Raw genomic sequence first — 22,423 nt, forward strand, 5'->3', positions numbered from 1 at the left:
GCTATCATTTTTTAGAAGGTACTAAATAAATGAAAGCTAGTATCTGATTGGTTGCTATAGGCAACATCCCCACTTTTTCAAACCCGCAGCTTAGTAAATCTAGTCCTTAATGTAAGTCTAAATTGGATATTACCCTAGATGATTATCTCGCTATTAATGATAATGGGGAAACCTCCAAAATGTCAGTGTGGGAGGCCCAAAAAATGTGTTCTTCAAGGCAAATGCACACAGCTAAGTCTATTTCTAAAAAAAAATAGAAAGCGACCATCAGAGATGCAGTTCTCTTAGATATTAAAGAACTAGAAACACAAAAATTATCTCTTGAGACTCTGGTGGAACTCGAAAATAAACAATCAGCCCAAAGTAAATGACTAAAATGAGTGGATGAAACAAGCTTGGAGATGTTGTAAACATACATTTTATCAATGGAGAGATAGATACTGACGCCTTTTAGCAAGAGCTCTTCACACTCAGAGATCTCTCGTCTATATTCAATCCATTCATGATGATAGAGAGGTGGTTAATTATACTAATAAAACAATAGCTGGATCTTTCCGAAATTATTACTCCAAACTCTACAACTACCAATGTCCCCAGTAGGAAATTGATCAATACCTGCAAGAAATCCGTTTCCCTAAAATATTTCAGGTAAATAGTGAACTCCTATAATCCTCCTTTACCCTAACAGAACTAAATGATGCCATTAAGTCATCTCCACTTGGGAAAATCCCTAGAACAAATGGGTTTTTGATTTCCTATTAAAAAGCATTTATGGAGATATTGGGCCCCATCCTACTAATTTCTTCAATGAAACATCCAAAGTAAAAGATTTCTCTCCCCAGTCATTAGAGCCTCACATCACCATCATTCCAAAAGAGGGAAAGGATCCCACATTATGTTCCAGTTATCACCCAATTTCTCTCTTAAATATGGATGGTAAATTATTTAATAAATTTATTTCTAACTGTCTCAAGCTTCTCCTTCCTTGTTAATCCATAATGATCAGGTAGGGTTAATCCCCAGGAGAGTGGGAAGAGACAATACCACCAAAATTATAGATCGTATTACTTTTATTTCTCTTACCTCTGACCTCCATTGTCCTTCTGTTAACAGACACTGAGAAAGCATTCAATAGGATAGATTGGTGCTTCATGAAAAGGGTTTTGAGACACATAGTCACTCATGTTACCATAGGATATTAGCCTTATATATATCACCTGCAGCTAAAGTAGAAGTTAACGCCATACTTGAAGAATCACTCTTTATTACCAATGGTAACCACCAGAGCTGTCCTTTTTCTCCATTAATTTTCGTCTTTTGCATGGAGGCTCTAGTGAGGGCTATTCGATCTAACCCCAATATCTCTTGTCTCCATATAGGTGAAAAGGAATACTGCCTTGCTCTATTTGCTGATGACTTACTGGCTATCATTACCAAACCGGTCACAACTCTTCACCATTTAATGTCTGAGTTCTTGGCCATCTTTCAAATTTCAAAATGAATTACTCTAAATCGACTGCACTCAATGTTTCTGCCTCTGAGGAAACAGTTGATGGCCTCAAGACTGCCTTTCCATTTAAATGTCAATCATCATATATCCATTATCTTGGGATTTCCATTTCTAAGGACAATAATCAATTATTCACCTCAATGAATACTTTTCCTAAGGTACTCTATATTCTGCCGATTCTGTTCCGATACAAATTCCCAAACAATTCCTTGTTAAAATCCAAAAACCGGTCTGCATCAAGCTCTCTATTCGGTTCAGATACAAACACCATGGGGAAATGCAATTACCCCTATTCCGGAACTACCACCAGGCTATATCATTGAGTAGGATTTTGGAGAGGTCCAGATAGGACAGATCGAAACAGTGGGTTGATGTAAAGACTAAATCTGTGGAGATACCATTAAATGTTCTCTCCTGGCTTTCTTAAGTTCCCAGAGTTGCCCATCCCACTGTTTGTCCAGCTCTGGTAGTGTGGAAAAAACTTTGCTCTAAGGAGAACATATCTGCTTATCCACCTTGTCACGAACTCCCAGCTTGTCTCCGATACAGCAATCTGAACAGCTGGCCGTGACAGTCACTTAGCAATGAATACACCTTTTCTGCCACTACAAAGGATTTACTATGGTGTTCTTACCATTACCTAAACCACTTATTAATGTTTCATACTTAAATCACATACAAATGTAGCATGAGCCTCCCTGGGCTTCGTAACTTCACAAAGAATCATGGAGAATACGCTAGATTAAATTTATTTTAATACAAAAAATATTTCCAATGCTTAGTTACAAAAAAGTTAATAACAAGTCATACAATAAGTTGCAAAAATAAGTTTCAGAAATAAAATCGGAAATGAGTCACTACTTACTAGTTAAGACTTGGCGTGTGTGAGGAAACACAATTGAGAAAGTTGGGACATTTCAGTCTTGATATTCCCTCTCATGAAAATGCAAACTGTAATGTCTAAGGCAGAAGATTTTAAACCCTTCTTACATGCCTCTTCACCCCGACCTTAGGAATTACATTTTTAATTAAGTCAGATTGATTCCCAAAATGACACAGAGTTCTCTGAAGTGAGTTATGGATGACTTGAGATCTGGAATGTTCACAGGGCCTGAGTTCTCACCTCTGCTCGTTCTGCTTGACTGCCCAGGTCCACATCCTTTGCATACAAAAAAACTCCTCAGAGATGCTTATTTATCCCTGGGTCTGGCTAATTTCAAAAGATTATTAACTCTTGCATAGGTTCAGACTCATGTTATTTAGCAAAGCACACATTGAGATTACATTACAAGGTTACATACAATATACATTGTCATACCTGAATATTAAGGGAAAAAAACAACCCCTCCAGGCCTATCTAAAATATCGTTCAGAAGGTGGTCTCAGGCAGAGATTGATAGGTTAAGCCAGCTGGTGTTAACAAGAGATTTTGCTCCCACGCACTCACTGCCTGAAACTGAACACTGGAAATATTTACAGGTGATATTCTACATCAATGTTTCCCAACCTTGGTCTTCAAGTACCCCTAACAGTACAGGTTTTCCAGGTAAAAAGTGAAATAATTAGTACCACTTGTGTATCTTTCAAAATGTGTCTTTCAGTAATTAATACATCTGGGCTCCAGCAAAGAGATATGGAAAACATGCCCTGTTAGGGGTACTTGAAGACTGGGGTTGGGAAACACTGTACTACATCAATTTGATTGGAGGAATTAAAACATTGGGTAGAAATCCATCTCTCTTTGAGACAAGATGCTTGTCCAAAAATATCCCTAATCATGTAACATCAAGAATATATAAAATCTTAATGGAAGAGTTCTCTCAATTCGCAACTTCCTTTTCTTTTTTTAGTCATTGGAAAAGGGATTTTGCAAAACATATACCTCAACTCTCTTGGCACAAAATATACCAAGCTACTCATGGTTGCTCATTAAGTATCTTGGTAGTGGAAAAACAATTTAGGTTGTTAAGTAGATGGTATAGATGTCCCTCTTATCTACACAAATATCATCCACAAATGCCCTCTACGTGTTGGAGATGTAATAACGCCCCTGGAATATTTTCGATATTTGGTGGGTATCAAATTTTTGGAAGGAAGTATTGAGACTCTGTAAGATTGTAATTGGACATGAGGTTACTTTGGATCCAGGCTTCTGGCTACTCTCCCTTACTATTATCCCAATTTTTCAATATATAAAATCGCTACTAATGCACTTGAACAATGCAGACAAAGCTGTCATTCTGGTACTTTGGAAATCCAGGTCCCCACCATCTATATTAAATACATCTAAACCTACTTAAGATAAATGAACCTTACCAACTCCTCAATGGGGAACCAAATAGCCCTAGGCAATATGTCGTACCACACCAAATCTGGAAATAACAAATTTATTTGGATCAATGATTGCTTGAAATCACGCATCAACGTGACTGATTTTATTTTTCCTAGATAATTTTCTCTGGCATAAATCAAAATAATAGTAATCCCAGGGAAATGAGCTTTACTAAGAAAAATACAATCCAAGACCTTGTTCCATTTTAAATCCTATCTTCCCTACCAAAATTGATGAGCAAGTTGCTTCCATTGGCAAGCTCTATCTCTGACCGAAAATGTAAATAAATGGCTGATTAGCCATGTCTTTCTTGCCACTGTACCTGAAAAATTGAGAAATTATTGAATGATTAACTGAGGCCAATTATGCTCCCATCTGACTATTTGTTTTAAAATGTTTAAGGGAAACCCAAGCCTATCTGTTGCGATTCAAAAAGATGTAAGTCATTTTAGTGTAAATCTAACAACTGTAAGAATATAGTAAATATATCTTTGAATTAAAAGATATTAAGGGGCAACTTATCATTATGTATAACAGTGGTCATAGTAATGGTGGTTCTGCTGTGATTAAATTGCTGCATCAATGCCACAAGATACATATTACAATTTAAATTTTGTCCTAATTTAATCCTTGTGCCTTTAAAAGCTTAATCCATTTTTGATCTGGCTAAAAATAAATAAACCCTGTCAACTGATAATGACATATCATGAAGTTTTATTTCTGACAAGCACTTCTCACTTTTAGATACTAATTCTATAATTCTAAAGGTAGCAAAAAAAATGCCAAGGCAAATGCCACCTGAAATAGCATAACCTCGATGGGTGGAAAACAGATGGAATTTAATATTTCTAATAACTTATTTAACATTTCAAATCTAACAGGGCGCTTAGAGTCTTCTGTTGCAAATTGTTTGGCATGAGATTTGAGCAGCCGTTTTAATAATCCATTTTTAGTTAAACCCTGCAATTGGAATAACTTAAATAAATATGAAATCCCACTATATTTCTGTAAATAGCAGTTGTTAAGGCTATTTAATTAACTAACAATAAAGACTTTAAAATTAACAGGATGAGATGGAAATGGGTTCCAATCAAATGAATTAACAAATGCAAACCAACTATTCCAAACGGGCATCTGAGTTGTGGCATTTGGCAGGGGTTATAGCATATACTATATTGATGGGATGATTCCCATTTCAAATCCCAAAGGGTATCACAGTATATCAGTCTCTCTTCGTCCTCGTGAGGAGCCAATTGATGGTACTACTGCAATTGTGATTAAGGTAAAGACCCAGCTATAGCATTAACTTTATCAGGGGTAAATGTAGACTTGCTCTAAATGTTTTCTTCTAAACATATGATTATAAAAGCATGCAATAATGCTGACACTATTGGCAATGAGGCAGTTAGCTTATTAATAACATTAGCCGTATCTAGGATGTCACAAAGTAATAAAGCTATTTTGTTTCAAAACTGATCACGTTGAACCAACTCACCATGGACACTATAATAGGAAATAATTTCGAAGCAGTAATGTTTTTTATAATACCTGTTCATACCAATGCAAGGGGCCAATTACTCAGAGTTTAACTATACCAATGCTTCTGTGATGCGGCGTTCCAAAGGGCTTTATTTACCATACAATTTGCTGTATATATTCTACTACTCAGTTACATATTCTGCTATGTGAACGATTGTCAACAGTACCTGCCCTTTGGACCCAATACCAATCGTAAATAGCTGATTAAATAGAGGTTATTATGATAACAACTGAGCACCAAATAACAAAATTGCAACTAGGCCAACCAACTGGGCTTAAGCTTGAAGGTTTGCAGTTGCAAACCACTGATCATTTGCAAAATGTTGGTGGTGTATTTGACTATGGCTTGACATTTATACATCAGGTTTCAGTCATGATCAAATCCTCATTCTTTCATCTGACGAACATGACCAGAATCAAGCATTTGATCCTTTCAGAAGAACTTTGTACATTACTTTATACATTTAAGTCCTTACCCTTGGACCACTGCAATGTACTCTACTTTGGTCTCCCACAAAAAGAACTGCACCGCTTACCGCTGATACATAATGCAGCAGCCAGGCTGTTAACCCATCTGTTATCCATTCCCTTCCCTTCCCTGCCTGTAAGGTGATGAATCTGTTTCAACATTAGTTTATTGACATTCAAAGCCCTACACAACCAGGGTCTTTGAAGCAGCTTCTGATTTCCTTTTTTCCCATTTTCTCACTTCAATCCACAGTTGAAGGACTACTAACAGTTCCTAGAATGTCTCATACTTAATTTGGGGCTCTAGCTTTTAGCTTTGTGGCTCCTACACTCTGAAACTCACCAACTCGTACAGTCCACGAGGACCCCACCCTAGAAATCTTTTAAAAGACTTACCTGTTTAGTCAAGTGTTTCATTGCTGCTCCTTCATTTTCTAAAAAAAAACAGCAATGCTTAGTTCTCTCTCCTGTACTCTTTTAATCCTTTATATGTTTGTTTTTTATTATGTATTTTTTAATATGCAAATTAAAACACTTTGAGCCCTATTTTGAGAAAAGTGATATGTATATAAAATTATTAATAGAATTATTATTATTATTTGTAGAGTATTCTGATTTGTCTTAGGTGGCTACATTTGATACTACTTCTACGTTGTGACCAGGGCCAGTGCTTGAATTTCCAGTATGCCCCCCTTCCTCACAGTAGCTTGTACAGTGAAGCCATGCGCCACTCCCCCATATGCCTGCACCTATTCTGATCCCTGCTCTATTCAGAACTGAGACTCGGAATATAAGGGGTATTTTGCCTGCACGGAATAAAACATTTTATTCTGCCGGCCCTGCTTGTGATCCAGTTAGGAGAGTCATTGAGGATCCAGGCCTTTGATCGCATTTCAAGAGCCTGCCAGGTTTGGAGAACTAGTCAGTGTCCACTGCAAGTGTGAGTAACATGCTACACACTGCACCTTGTTATCAATCCACAGTATAGTTACCCAGTTGAGCTAAAGATCTGGCTATAAACTGCTTAACACTGTCGAGACAGCTCCTACCCTCATATTCTACACATATTTATACTCATTATTATTGATGGGACTACTACTTACATCATTATGTTATTATTAAATGTTGTAAGCAGTGAGACTACTACTCCCATTATCCTCTTCCTTAAGAGAGAGACATTTCTTCATTGCTTTTATTATGAAGGGTCTCAGTGTTATGCTTTTCTCTCCTTATTGACTCAGGCCCCAAGAGTTTAATTTGTCTGATCCCTGCGTTTATACATTTCATGGTGTCTGATGAAACGACATTAGTCAGTTTACGGTATGTCTGATTTTCTAAATACGAATACTGCTCACATAAAGCCCACACCCAAGTTCAAGTGGTTATATGCTAAAAGTGAGACATTTAATAATGTACAGCTAACAGTCATATGTTGATAAGTTCAAAATGGTTATCATTGTCATTGATGATTTGATGCTACTGTCATTTTTGTTGTTTCTGATTCTTCTTCCATTGTCACCAATGTTATTGCTGATTCTTCAACTGTTTCGTTATTGAATGTCATGCACTTGTGTTACTGTTATGCTAATCTTCTCTATATAAGGCTCTGGTTTTCAATCTGAGCAGAGTACTTTCTTCGTGAAATTTGTTTTGTCTCCCTGTATCTGCATGAATTACCTCTTTATGCTATGGTATTCTCCCATAGTCTAAAAACATACTGGCGGTTTAATTGACTTCCAACTAAACTGGCCCTAGTGTGTACATGTTTCTGTACCTTTGGTAGGTAAATTTTGTTGTAAACCCAATTGCGGCATGGACTGATGTGAATAAATAAACATTATGGGCCTGTTTCATTTTCAGAAGTAAGTCTGTGTGCTGTAAGTTGCATGATAGTTCTGTGCATGCTCAGAAACAGACCCTACAACAATGAAAGTAAATTGCAAGTAATTCATGTCTGAACACAAATGATACATACAACTTGTGAGATGGAACGGGGTGGGGATGGGAAGATGAAGGTCGGCCATGTACAGTAATGGCGTGCCACCGCATATGTGGCTGAGTCACGTCCTGTGTTTCTTGTAGGTATGCTTGTTCTCAGCCGTATCACTTGCACCAGCTACAGAGCAGGTATAAGTGTCGACTGATAGTGATGACTGACATGGCATAGTCTTTGTATTGTAGACTATGTGCCACTAGCTAGTACAGAACATGTGTATGCAAGGAAGATTGACTATATTATCAGATCTAATCAGTCAGTTCACCTGTAAATATCAGCTTTTTATTCTTGTAATTAATTATTATTATTATTATTATCGTTTGTTTGTTAGGCGCCACAAGGTTTCCGCAGCGCCGTACATGGTACAAACAGTAGACTATACAGGGTAAAACAGTACAGGACAATAAACACAAAGTACCAGTACTTCAGAAACTCCAGGCAGGCAGATACAGTAGAGACGGAGCAGAAGAACAGGTATGGAGACAGGAGGGAAGAGGGCCCTGCTCATTCGAGCTTACATCCTAAGGGAGGGTAAACAAAGTCAGGCACAAAAGGGAGCCAGTGAAGCAACGGGGAGAGAGAAAGGGGGCAGGGGAGAACCAGAAGAGGTGAGAGGTTAAGTGGATGGTTGGTAGGCCTTAAGGAACAGGTGAGTTTTAAGTGCCCGCTTGAAGGAGCACAGATTGGGTGAGAGACAAATGGAGCGAGGGAGGTCGTTCCAGTGAAGGGGGGCAGCACGGGAGAAGTCTTGGATTCTAGAGTGGGAAGAGGTGATCAGAGTGGAGGAGAGGCGGCGATCATTGGCCGAGCGCAGGGAGCGGGCGGGAGTGTGAATGGAGAGGAGGTTAGAGATGTAAGGGGCAGTAGACTGAGAGAGAGCCTTGTAAGTGGTGGTGAGGAGTTTGAAAAGGATTCTGTAGGGGAAGGGGAGCCAGTGTAAGGAAAGACAGAGAGTGGAGGCAGAGGAGGAGCGGTGTGAGAGGAAGATGAGTCTCGCAGCCGCATTGAGTATAGAGCAGAGGGGGGCAAGGTGGGAGCAGGGGAGGCCAGAAAGGAGGAGGTTGCAGTAGTCGAGACGGGAGATGATGAGAGCATGGATGATAGTTTTGGGGGCATCTTGAGAGAGGAAGGGACGGATGCGGGCAATGTTACGGAGTTGGAAGCGACAGGCTTGGGCAAGGGATTGAATGTGGGGGCAAAAGAGAGAGAGGAGTCGAGAGTGACACCTAGGCAGCGGAGTTGGGTGACAGAGGAGATAGTGGAGTTGTTAACAACGATAGAGAGGTCATGGTGAGAAGGGAGCCTGGGTGGGGGAAAGACAATGAGTTCGGTTTTGGAGATGTTAATTTTAAGAAAGCGAGAGGACATCCAGGATGAGATGGCTGAGAGGCAGTCAGTTACACGAGAAAGGAGGGAGGAGGAAAGATCAGGAGAAGAGATGTAGAGTTGAATATCATCAGCATATAGGTGATACTGAAGACTGAAAGAGGATATGAGAGCCCCAAGGGAGGAAGTATAGAGCGAAAAGAGTAAAGGGCCAAGAACAGAGCCCTGAGGGACTCCAACAGGGAGAGGGGAGGGGGTGGAGGAAGAACCAGACGTGGATACGGAGAAGGAGCGATTAGCAAGGTATGTAAAATAATGTAAAAAAATATTTTTAAAATCCATATTTTAAAAATGATTATACTGTTAAGTTAAGAGTTGCCAATTTATTTTTTATTTTACATTTTTTTTATGTGTTCTGATGGGACCTTTTAGTGACTAAACGCTTGTTCGTATACTGCTGTCTGTTGTGTGTATCTAGATGTGACAGAGTGTACATACATCCAGTTTGAAATCAAATGTATCTCGAGATGCGTTTACATTTGGTACTACGCACAAAACCCGTACTCTTGTTTAAAACGCAAGTTGCGTGCAAATTGCATCTGAACAAGAATCAGGCCCTATCTGTACAGCACTGTGTAATGTTTGGGCTATATAAATAAAGAGAAATAATAACATTAACACAATCAGTAATAATGTCCTTATCTTTGAGAAAGAACAATGTGAATGGTGCAACAGTAATCTTATTCAGCTTTAAAAATAACATAGTTCTTACAAGATAAGATGCAATATATTTGCCATAAGAGAGAAATAATAATAATACGGTTTGAAAGTCAATGGATTTTAGCCAATTCAAGGGTATTGAATCAACTTGTGAACCAAATAGCAGGGAAATTTTGCTGTACATCTTAGGAATATTTGAATGGAATTTATTACATCTATAAATTAAAACTGTAAAGTAAAACAGCAACCATTTTTAAATGTTTACATTATGAGTTATTTTTCTAACTTTTATATTTCATAGAATTATTTTTAAAATAGAAATAAAAGATTTGAGAGGAGATTTTCCAAAAACTGGACCTATTGGGGCAAAACAAGAAATTGGCCTATTGACCCAAACGCAAGAAAATTAATTTTTGTCTTTGAAGTTATGCAACAACAAAACATGTATTTTAAATGTATCATTGCTCTTAGTATTTTTTATTATATCAATTGTTATCATTAAACAGTCTGAAATTCAAATAAGACAAGCATGGACATTTTTCTTACAGACTCTAAAATGCCACTTACTACAAATGAATGTAAAATAACTATAGGCTTTTCTTTTTTCAAGCTGAAAGAGATTATGGAATATTGTTTACAATATGCTCTTTCACTTTTGCATAGCGTACAAGTAGCTCAATCAATTATAAAAACAATTACAGTTGTATACAATGTGAAGTGCATGGCAAATAATGTATGTATATCTGTGAACAAATCTATGGATTTCTACAACATGCTGAGATGTACCCACTGAAAACTGCTGGCACTAATGCATACTAAATGTTTCTCTATGCTGTGATTTTGGACAGTTTTTATGTGTATCATCAAGGGTTTGTCTAGTACTTCCCACTCTGCTCATTAAATGACAATTGCCTTCATTATTTTAGCCTGTCTGAAGATAAACAACTTTAAGACCATAAATGGGAAATCTGGTGTGCTTTAATAAAAATATGCATGTAATTAGCTAATACTTTGACTCACACATATCTATCCTCTTCTTAGCAGCTTCCTGGCTTCTAATGGCCCGTGCTAGGTTTTGGGTGTGCTACTTAAAGTGACAGTGATTAAAATTAGATTAGATTCCAAAACTGTCAAGTGTCATTCCAAAATTGTGTTTTAAACAAATTCAGAGCAGCCAGGCAGCACACTGTCCCTGCCTGTCACGGCTGGACGGACCTGCACATACTGTGCAGCCGTTGGCAGCAAGTGTCTGCTAGGGGGGTCCGATCGCCCCGATCGCCCCCCCCCCCCCCCTGGATCCGCCACTGCACTGAGTCTTGGCTCGTAACAGGCAGTCGGGGTGCACAGCTGTAATTAAATTAACAGGCAGAGGTCATCGGACTGTGGTATGAATGAATAGAATTAGATATTTTGGAAAGTAAATAAACGAAGATAGCCTGCACCTGCACTACAAAAATTCAAAAATTAGGAAACAATGCATTTTGAATGCTACAGGGCATCCATCATAGTGAAGCTACAGTAACACGCAGAGTTAATTGGCTGGAATGTGGTATGAATGAATAGAGTTAGACATTTTGGAAAGTAAATAGACAAAAGTGGCCTGCACCCATACTACAAAAATTAAAGGATTATGCACAAAATACACTGCCAGAGCATTCATTGGTAGACAAGAGCAGGGTTTCCCTACCTTGTTTTACTTATATGCTCTGTGCTGTAATGATGCCCTTCTGAATCAAACCATTGGACTCAATTTTATGAGTAGGAGGGCTGAAAAATCATTCCCCTGGTGTAAGCTTTGTCCAACCCCAGGGTATAGGGGATTGCCAAAGACTTGCAGCAGAGGTGGTCCCAAAGAAGGGGTGTACTCACTCTGATGCCAGGGCAACTTGGACAGCTCACACTGCCGTTGCATCCAGGGTAGTAACAGGCAGCCTGAGTGTGCGGCTGTAATTTAATTATTGATGCCTCCTGAGTAGACATGGTGGACGTGCTCTTGGCCCAATTTCTCCATGCTACGAGTTCTTGTTCATAAGCTTTTACTACATTGAGTTTAGTCCTGGGGACAGCCAAGTACCTGTGAGTGCGTCCAAATCTACGGGAAAGGCAGCTGCTATAGGTGAAGACCTCTCCTGTAGTTTTAAAAGCATATGACAGTTACTAGGAAGCCATAACATCACAAAGGATTATATCCCAGGACCAGTAGTGTAATGGCAATTTGACCTTCCACTGTTTGTTTCTCTATTAGTTATTAGCAATTTCACATTGCTCTCTCTGCCACCATTTTTGTTTGAATAAAAATTTTTAAAAATTTACATTGGTGTCCATGTGGTTATTTATTTATTCATTTACAGTAATAGTAAGTCTGAACATTTGAATTGAATTGGAGAAAGCAAATCAAAGATGGCAAAGTTACAAAACCCTTCATTAATGCTATAAATAGTATTATTGGAGCAAAAACAGCTCAAAATGACATTATTTTTCACAATTTTTAATTAAAGCCAGATCCAAAACCAAAATCTTAGGCGTTTTATTTTCAAGTTCAGCAGTAAAGCCGAATAAATATATATATATATATATATATATATATATATATAGTGTGAGTGTGTCTGTGTCTATATATACATATTGTGGAAAGAGCCCGCTACTGCTGAAGCACACTCGAACAACTTTTTATTCAGCTTTATTGTCAGGATGGTTATAATGTATTTGACACCGTATGCATTTCACAGCAATTATGGAGACCCTAAACGCTACCTAGACACAGACCAGCTCTCTCAAGACCAGCCAGCTTCCCCAGCATTGGTCTCCCTGAACAAATGATACAAACAAGCTTTTATACATGATACTCCTCCCCCGGCCTTAGCTTGATGGGCAGGTGACACACCCACCTTCCCTTTAAGAGGAAACTCCCATCAGTGCTTCTGTTTGCACTAACATACACACCCTGTCTGTTTGCTGTGAGGAGGAACCTTTCAAACCATGTAAGTTACCCAAACTGTAAACTACACATTAGTCTTTACCTGGTTTATCCTCAATCTAGGTGCATAACTGCGACAAGGTTTTGCTCTACTTGTATGCTTTCTCTGCATCTTGACAGATAAATGCCTCCCTTTGTTACAATATATAAATATACATATATATGTGTGTGTGTGTGTGTGTGTGTGTGTGTGTATGTATGTATGTATGTATATATATATATATATATATATATATATATATATTGTGTCTCAAGCTACATCAACAGTCATGACTTCTTCCTTATTCTGGTTATAGGGTTTGTTTTTTGACTGCACACAATTTATGGAATTGCCTACTTTGTACAACATGACTTCCTGTTTGAACTACTTCAAGATTTGCTCCTACTTAAAGAAACATGGACTCATATATCAATGTATTTTATCTTCGATTTTTCCTTTATCCAAAGAATTCATCATTATTTGGGTGGCTGTACATTGCTTCTGTAAAATGTCTAATTTTATATATTTGTTCTGCTTACCATCTGCTAAGCAATTAACCATGATATTTTTGGATCAAGTATTTAAATGACTAACAGAGAATCTACATTAATCTCTAAAATTTTGTAGAACTTTTTGAAAATTACTGGGAATGAGTTTTCCTTTTCTGTATTCTACCATACTAAAAGCAATAGCCAAATTGTTTGCATATGGTAAACATCCTAAATCTTCATTTTCATTTTCTTTTCTTTCTTCTGAAGCACCAGATGCTAGTTCGTAGCACATCTCACATATTTAGAATGAGGTCTAAGCAAATGTAATCCATGACTCTTTTGAACAAAAACAGATTGCATCAGAGATCAGAACATAAGAATAAAATAGGTGACAGGATTCGGTTTTCCACAAAAAATTCAACTTCTTTCAGCTAAGTTTGCTCTAGATTCATATGTCTATACAAGGTAATAAATCTCATTACATATTCATTTGAATTACTCTCCATACTCCTAAAACCAAATCGCTTTCTTAAAGCCTGCAAAGACACAAATGTGTTCTTCATATTTACCAATCCCTATTTTGGTGGATGATCAACTGTGTATTGTCTTGATTAAGTTCCAATAGCAAAACAATAGCTGGTTAATTCCAATAGGAGAAGGAGGTAATAGCAGTCACATAGAATTTATTTATTATAATTAATATATTAACATAAATAAATAATTTTAATAGGTTGCACCTTTGAATATATCAGGGAATTGAGAATTGAAACTCAGACAATAGAATAGCACAGAGAGTAGTCAGGGATCAATAACCAGAGAGGTAGTCATCCAGAGCCAATTGGTCAAAAATGGGATATCAGTCATAGGAAAAAGAGTCAGGAACCCTGGTCTAGACAAACTAGTTTAGTAAGCTAGTGACTTGCTAGTGACGAGCCCACCTCCGCTGAATCACTCTGTATGTCTCTACACTGGCTGCCTGTTTTCTACAGAATCCAATATAAAATACTTTTACTAACCTACTAGGCCATCAACAAAGCTGCACCAACATAGGTCTCCTCTCTTGTCTCAAAATATCTCCCAGCTTGACAACTCCGTTCTGCACAAGATCTGCGTCTCTCATCCACCCTCATTACATCCTCCCATTCACGGTTACAGGAGTATTTTTGGGCTGCACCCACTCTATGGAATTCACTCCCTCGCACAATAACACTCTCCTCTGGTCTACAAACGTTCAAGCGTTCTCTGAAAACCTACCTCTTCAGACAAGCTTATAATATTCCTCAACCACCCTCTTAACCTCACTAGAATATCCTATTACCACCCGCTACACAATTCACACAAGACAACAACCCCCTGACCAACATAGCTGTGTGATGGGATAATTTAGCTTACAAATCACTTTTTACCTTTGCAGTCTGGATGGACCAAAAGGCAAAATGTAGACTTAACCTTTTGTATCAAACTCCCATTGTCCCATAGATTATAAGCTTGCGAGCAGGGCCTTCTCACCTCTTTATCTGTTTTACGTAGTTTGTTTATTACTTTACTGTGTTTGTCCCCAATTTTAAAGCGATATGGAATATGTTGGGGCTATATATATAAATAAATAAATAAATGATGATGATGATGTTTGGTATCCAGTTCATGACATCTGCAAAAACTTGTGTCTATATACATGAATGTGAGCCATTTATATTTGCAGGCACTGTGCAGATGGGGAGGTAGAGTGTGTAACCTGCTATGACATAGTTGGACAAATTCATCTGCAGAAACAAAGCAATCACGCCATCTTGGAAAAGAGTGTGATTACAAGCTATGGCCCCTGTATGTATATAGTGAGGTCTTAAGGACTTCTGGATAAAAATTGTAACAGGTAAGGCCATTGGGAAACCTTTAAGTCATGGTCTGTATGAACAAGAGACCTGATAAGTATGAGTAGAAAAACATTTAGATTCTAGGAAAGTTTGATATAGGAATTTTAAAAGCATGTCGTTTTAAGGAGAGAATTTGGTTATGCACTAAATATGTACATCCTGAAAGTTTAAGAAGAAATTTCCATTAAAAAAGTCCTAAAGATAAGCAGCCTAGGCCCATCCTCAAGGGGTGGGAACTGTCTGAGATTTACCTGTTCTACTGAGTCCGGTCTTTATATGGTTCATGCCAAGTCTTGTCCACGTGGGGTCATGGGAACACATGCACACCTTGAAATGACAGCACATATATAATTTTGGTTATATTATCTTGTTATTGTTCCCTGTTGCTATAGAGTAAGTGTTTGTGTAGATATGAATATCACTCTTAATTGTTAGTAGCATCTTGCTTTTCTGTGCACAATTTTAATGAGGTTGCAGAAACGTTGTGATACATTAAACATTTGTGATATATAAAAAAGGAGAATTCCTTATTCCTTTTTTAGACTCAGCATTCATAAATTTCAAAACAGATAAATGTAACACATAATAATATTTTCAATAATTGTATCTAGTATTGCAAGATAACTTCTAAAGTTTGTTTTGTGAATTTTGTTGGTTGTTTGTTAACAGTTTTTATAGGAAGATAAATCCTTGTACTGCAATGTTCGAAAGGAAAAAAATTAGTTAAAGTTCTTCATTTCCTTGGCTGTTGAGACTGATTTAAAATTGGATGTTTCTGGTTAATTAGTCCCTTTAGAGTGTCCAGTATTGTAAAATATGTACTATAAATATTAATAGCTTCAGAATAGAGGGTCACCCTTACCATTTCCAGTAGGTTTTGCCCAATTCTACTGGTCCCCTTCTCTGTGTTTCTTCTTTCTTTCTACATGCATATTGAAATTCCTGTCTTCCAGTGACCTGCTGGTGTTTAGTTTCACCTCATGCAGGGTGCTCTGCTGTCATGTGCCAGCTTTATTTTTGCCACAGTAATCGCAGCTTTGTGTATAATAGATCGCTCGGCTTGACTGTGCGTCTGGATAGTGAACACTGGAGATGAGGGTAGTGAATGAGTTGAGTTTTTTCCTACACATTTCATCCTTTCTTTAAGCTTCTTCAGGGATGAGTTCCTGCAACATTTGTCTGTGGACTATATATCCTTCAGTTTCTTCTGTGATTAGGTGATTAGATCTGTGGGGTGTCCATGCAAGGGGCTTTGGTTGTGTTAGGAACCCCTCCAGCCGGCACAACACAACCCGGAATCTACTCTGCCAGTCAGGTGTTCACTGGAGCCCCTGATGGTGGGGACAGACTGGGCCGCAGACTGACAGAGGGTCGTGAAGTGCGTACCAGCTGGGGAGAACCCAGGCAAGAGGAGTCAGGTCCACGCAGAGGTCAAGGGCCGGCAGCAGACAACAGTATCGATGAACAAGCTGAGGTCAGGGGTCACAGGCAAATAGCAGAACGGGTAAACAGGCCAAAGATCAGGGTCACAGGAAACACGAGCAAGGTCCAAATCAAAGCCAAGGGTCATACACGGGGAGTCAAATAGAAATATCAGGATACAGGACAGGAACTAGCAGGCCACCAATCAGAGCCTAGCTCTGAATTAGACACAGCCCCCAGCATAATTAATAGGCTGCATTAATTAGCCCACAGGCTAGAACATATGGTGAGCGCTGCGCCCGGCTTCCTCTCATTGCCGGGACGCAGCGCTGAAGCGTCTTCTCGTTGCCCCGGCAACGGCCAGGTCAGGGCCGGAAGTGACGTCCCGGTCGCCATAGCGACGGCCAGGACGCAGGTGAGTGAGTCGCGGCGGCTGGGTACCGCCGCGGCTCGTAACAGGTTGCTTTGATTGTGGATTCTTTACTTTACCTAACTTTTTCTGCTCTCTAATATGGCCACTTTGCCAATTCTTCTGCAAATGTGCACAAATAAGTATCACAATTTGCAATGTTTCTGCATGTGAATTGTCAAGATAAAAAAACTGTGCCTTATTCATTAGGGACCTTAAATACTCATAGACGTTTTTTGCATAAAATTGCTCTGCACTTGTTAAGAAATTGACTAAATGTGAGTGAAGTAAGTTCATGAAATTCATCTTTGATTTCAAAGGACACTTACAACAGTCTACGACTTCAAGGGCGAGAGATGGAGGGAAGAGGCGTATGTACGTAGTCAATGTAAAGTAAGGATTTGTCAAGGATGAGCGCACGCACATCCATCCAATTCAAGCTTTGGTAATCTCTGACGTATGTGAATTTTAGTTGAATCACTTGTACCAGCTGCAGTAGAGGTTTAAGTGCTGAGTGATAGTGATGATGGTTGCGTATCCATGCTAGAACATGTGTTTGCAATCAAAATGCATTTTATGTACATTAGGCATTAATAACATACTGATTAATGTTTCTCCTGGGGGGAAATTAAAGTAATTTATTGATGATTATATTATTAGCAGGTGTTAATGTATTTAATTGTTTTTTTTCTGTGCATATCCTGCAGGGCATTGTGTCTGTCTGCATATGGCAAATGCCGTATAAGCAGAGCTTACTTAGACCCATATTCAACTACAAACATTACTTGAGAACCTCTTCTTGTTGAACACAGCCTTTTCAGTTCATTTAAAAAAATGTAAATTGCGCTCTGTTTGCGTTTCTTAATGAATCAGGCCCACTATGTCAAAACATGCAAAGCTAATTGGAAGTACTGTATAATGTGTAAAATATCTGCTCTGCTGTGCAAAAGCATCTTTGAATCCTCGATTTGCTCAAATGCATCTAGAGTTAAACCAAGTCAAGTAGTTGTGCAGAGCAAGATGTCCCTGTTTGTAGAAGAGCAGCAGTTTGCATATACCTGGTGGGGGTGGTGTTGAGTGGAGGAAAGGAGTCCTAGTGAATTTCTGAGTAAGTCCACTGATGTGCCTTCTTTTGCAGTGTAGTGCAAAAAGGAGATATGATCTTGAGATTACTATAATAAGTGGTGAAGAGGGCAGATATATAAGGTTTAGGGGTGTGCACCGGGCACTTTTAGTGTTTTGGGTTTTGGGTTCTGATTAGCTTGAGGTTTTGGGTTCTGATTTGTTTTGCCAAAACACCTGACGAAAGGTTTTCGTTCTGATTTAGGGTTTTGGGTTCTGATTTATTTTTAAAAAAGCATAAAAAGCGCTAAAATCCAGTTTTTTGGGTTTCTTTACACTCCTACGCTGTTATTAACCTCAATAACAATCATTTCCACTAATTTCCAGTCTATTCTGAACACCTTATACCTCACAATATTGTTTTTAGTCCAAAACGTTGCACCGAGATAGCTTTCTGGACTGCGTAGTGGAGTGGCCCCGGTACCCAATTTGGTATCGGGGCCACAATACCTCCTCCAACTGGTCTGAATTCCACTGCACAGATGTCTGCTCCTACCTCCTCCAACTGGTTTGAATTCCACTGCACAGATGTCTGCTCCAACCTCCTCCAACTGGTCTAAATTCCACTGCACAGATGGCTGCTCCTACCTCCTCCAACTGGTCTGAATTCTTTTTTGGGACTGCACAAACAATGAACGTAGTAATAGAAATGGCAGTTCCTCTTTTTTGGGACTAAAGAAACAATGAACGTAGTAATAGAAATGGCAGTTCCTCTTTTTTGGAACAACAGAAATAATAAACGTAGTAATAGAAATGGCAGTTCCTCTTTTTTGGGACTGCACAAACAATGAACGTAGTAATAGAAATGGCAGTTGCTCTTTTTTGGAACTGCACAAACAATGAACATAGTAATAGAAATGGCAGTTAATCTTTTTTGGGACTACAGAAACAATGAACGTAGTAATAGAAATGGCAGTTCCTCTTTTTTGGGACTGTACAAACAATGAACGTAGTAATAGAAATGGCAGTTACTCTTTTTTGGGACTGCACAAACAATGAACGTAGTAATAGAAATGGCAGTTCCTCTTTTTTGGGACTGCACAAACAATGAACGTAGTAATAGAAATGGCAGTTCCTCTTTTTTGGGACTGCACAAACAATGAAGGTAGTAATAGAAATGGCAGTTCCTCTTTTTTTGGACTACAGAAACAATGAACATAGTAATAGAAATGGCAGTTCCTCTTTTTTGGGACTGCACAAACAATGAACGTAGTAATAAAAATGGCAGTTCCTTTTTTTTGGGACTGCACAAACAATGAACATAGTAATAGAAATGGCAGTTCCTCTTTATGGGACTGCACAAACAATGAACGTAGTAATAGAAATGGCAGTTCCTCTTTTTTGGGACTGCACAAACAATGAACGTAGTAATAGAAATGACAGTTCCTCTTTTTTGGGACTACAGAAACAATGAACGTAGTAATAGAAATGGCAGTTCCTCTTTTTTGGAACTGCACAAACAATGAACGTAGTAATAGAAATGGCAGTTCCTCTTTTTTGGGACTACACAAACAATGAACGTAGTAATAGAAATGGCAGTTCCTCTTTTTTGGGACTGCACAAACAATGAACGTAGTAATAGAAATGGCAGTTCCTCTTTTTTGGGACTACAGAAACAATGAACATAGTAATAGAAATGGCAGTTCCTCTTTTTTGGGACTGCACAAACAATGAACGTAGTAATAAAAATGGCAGTTCCTCTTTTTTGGGACTGCACAAACAATAACGGTAGTAATAGAAATGGCAGTTCCTCTTTTTTGGGACTGCACAAACAATGAACGTAGTAATAGAAATGGCAGTTCTTTTTTATTCGGGACTACAGAAACAATGAACATAGTAATAGAAATGGCAGTTCCTCTTTTTTGGGACTGGACAAACAATGAACGTAGTAATAGAAATGGCAGTTCCTCTTTTTGGGACTGCACAAACAATGAACATAGTAATAGAAATGGCAGTTGCTCTTTTTTGGGACTACAGAAACAATGAACGTAGTAATAGAAATGGCAGTTCCTCTTTTTTGGGACTGCACAAACAATGAACGTAGTAATAGAAATGGCAGTTCCTCTTTTTTGGGACTGCACAAACAATGAACGTAGTAATAGAAATGGCAGTTCCTCTTTTTTGGGACTGCACAAACAATGAACGTAGTAATAGAAATGGCAGTTCCTCTTTTTTGGGACTACAGAAACAATGAACGTAGTAATAGAAATGGCAGTTCCTCTTTTTTGGGACTGCACAAACAATAAAGGTAGTATGAGAAATGGCAGTTCCTCTTTTTTGGGACTGCACAAACAATGAACGTAGTAATAGAAATGGCAGTTCCTCTTTTTTGGGACTACAGAAACAATGAACATAGTAATAGAAATGGCAGTTCCTCTTTTTTGGGACTGCACAAACAATGAATGTAGTAATAAATAGAAATGGCAGTTCCTCTTTTTTGGGACTGCACAAACAATGAACGCAGTAATAGAAATGGCAGTTCCTCTTTTTTGGGACTGCACAAACAATGAACGTAGTAATAGAAATGGCAGTTCCTCTTTTTTGGGACTACAGAAACAATGAACATAATAATAGAAATGGCAGTTCCTCTTTTTTGGGACTGCACAAACAATGAACGTAGTAATAGAAATGGCAGTTCCTCTTTTTTAGGACTGCACAAACAATGAACGTAGTAATAGAAATGGCAGTTCCTCTTTTTTGGGACTGCACAAACAATGAACGTAGTAATAGAAATGGCAGTTCCTCTTTTTTGGGACTGCACAAACAATGAACGTAGTAATAGAAATGGCAGTTCCTCTTTTTTGGGACTACAGAAACAATAAACGTAGTAATAGAAATGGCAGTTCCTCTTTTTTGGGACTGCACAAACAATGAACGTAGAAATAAAAATGGCACTTCCTCTTTTTTGGAACAACAGAAACAATGAACGTAGTAATAGAAATGGCAGTTGCTCTTTTTTGGGACTACAGAAACAATGAACATAGTAATAGAAATGGCAGTTTCTCTTTTTTGGGACTACAGAAACAATGAACATAGTAATAGAAATGGCAGTTCCTCTTTTTTGGGACTGCACAAACAATGAACGTAGTAATAAAAATGGCAGTTCCTCTTTTTTGGGACTGCACAAACAATGAACGTAGTAATAGAAATGGCAGTTCCTCTTTTTTGGGACTGCACAAACAATGAACGTAGTAATAGAAATGGCAGTTCCTCTTTTTTGGGACTGCACAAACAATGAACGTAGTAATAGAAATGGCAGTTCCTCTTTTTTGGGACTACAGAAACAATGAACGTAGTAATAGAAATGGCAGTTCCTCTTTTTTGGGACTACAGAAACAATGAACGTAGTAATAGAAATGGCAGTTACTCTTTTTTGGAACTACAGAAACAATGAACGTAGTAATAGAAATGGCAGTTCCTCTTTTTTGGGACTGCAGAAACAATGAACGTAGTAATAAAAATGGCAGTTCCTCTTTTTTGGGACTGCACAAACAATGAACGTAGTAATAAATAGAAATGGCAGTTCCTCTTTTTTGGGACTGCACAAGCAATGAACGTAGTAATAGAAATGGCAGTTCCTCTTTTTTGGGACTACAGAAACAATGAAGGTAGTAATAGAAATGGCAGTTCCTCTTTTTTGGAACTACAGAAACAATGAACGTAGTAATAAAAATGGCAGTTCCTCTTTTTTGGGACTGCACAAACAATGAACGTGGTAATAGAAATGGCAGTTCCTCTTTTTTGGGACTGTACAAACAATGAACGTAGTAATAGAAATGGCAGTTCCTCTTTTTTGGGACTGCAGAAACAATGAACGTAGTAATAGAAATGGTAGTTCCTCTTTTTTGGGACTACAGAAACAATGAACGTAGTAATAGAAATGGCATTTCCTCTTTTTATGGAACTACAGAAACAATGAACGTAGTAATAGAAATGGCAGTTCCTCTTTTTTGGGACTGCAGAAACAATGAACGTAGTAATAGAAATGGCAGTTCCTCTTTTTTGGGACTGCACAAACAATGAACGTAGTAATAGAAATGACAGTTCCTCTTTTTTGGGACTGCAAGAATATATTGCGCTATAATATTTTTTATACTTTTTAAATTATTTTTTTATATTTTTTTAAAAAAAAATATTTTGGTATTTTTTTTGAATTTTTTGAATTTTTTTTTAAAGATTTTTGGCTAATTAACAAATTGCTATGGACTTATCAGAAACAAATACAGGACACTGGACTCAGCAGCACAGACACTGGCC

This window comes from Mixophyes fleayi, chromosome 1 (assembly GCF_038048845.1).
Source record: "Mixophyes fleayi isolate aMixFle1 chromosome 1, aMixFle1.hap1, whole genome shotgun sequence".
NCBI classification, from domain to species: Eukaryota; Metazoa; Chordata; class Amphibia; order Anura; family Limnodynastidae; genus Mixophyes; species Mixophyes fleayi.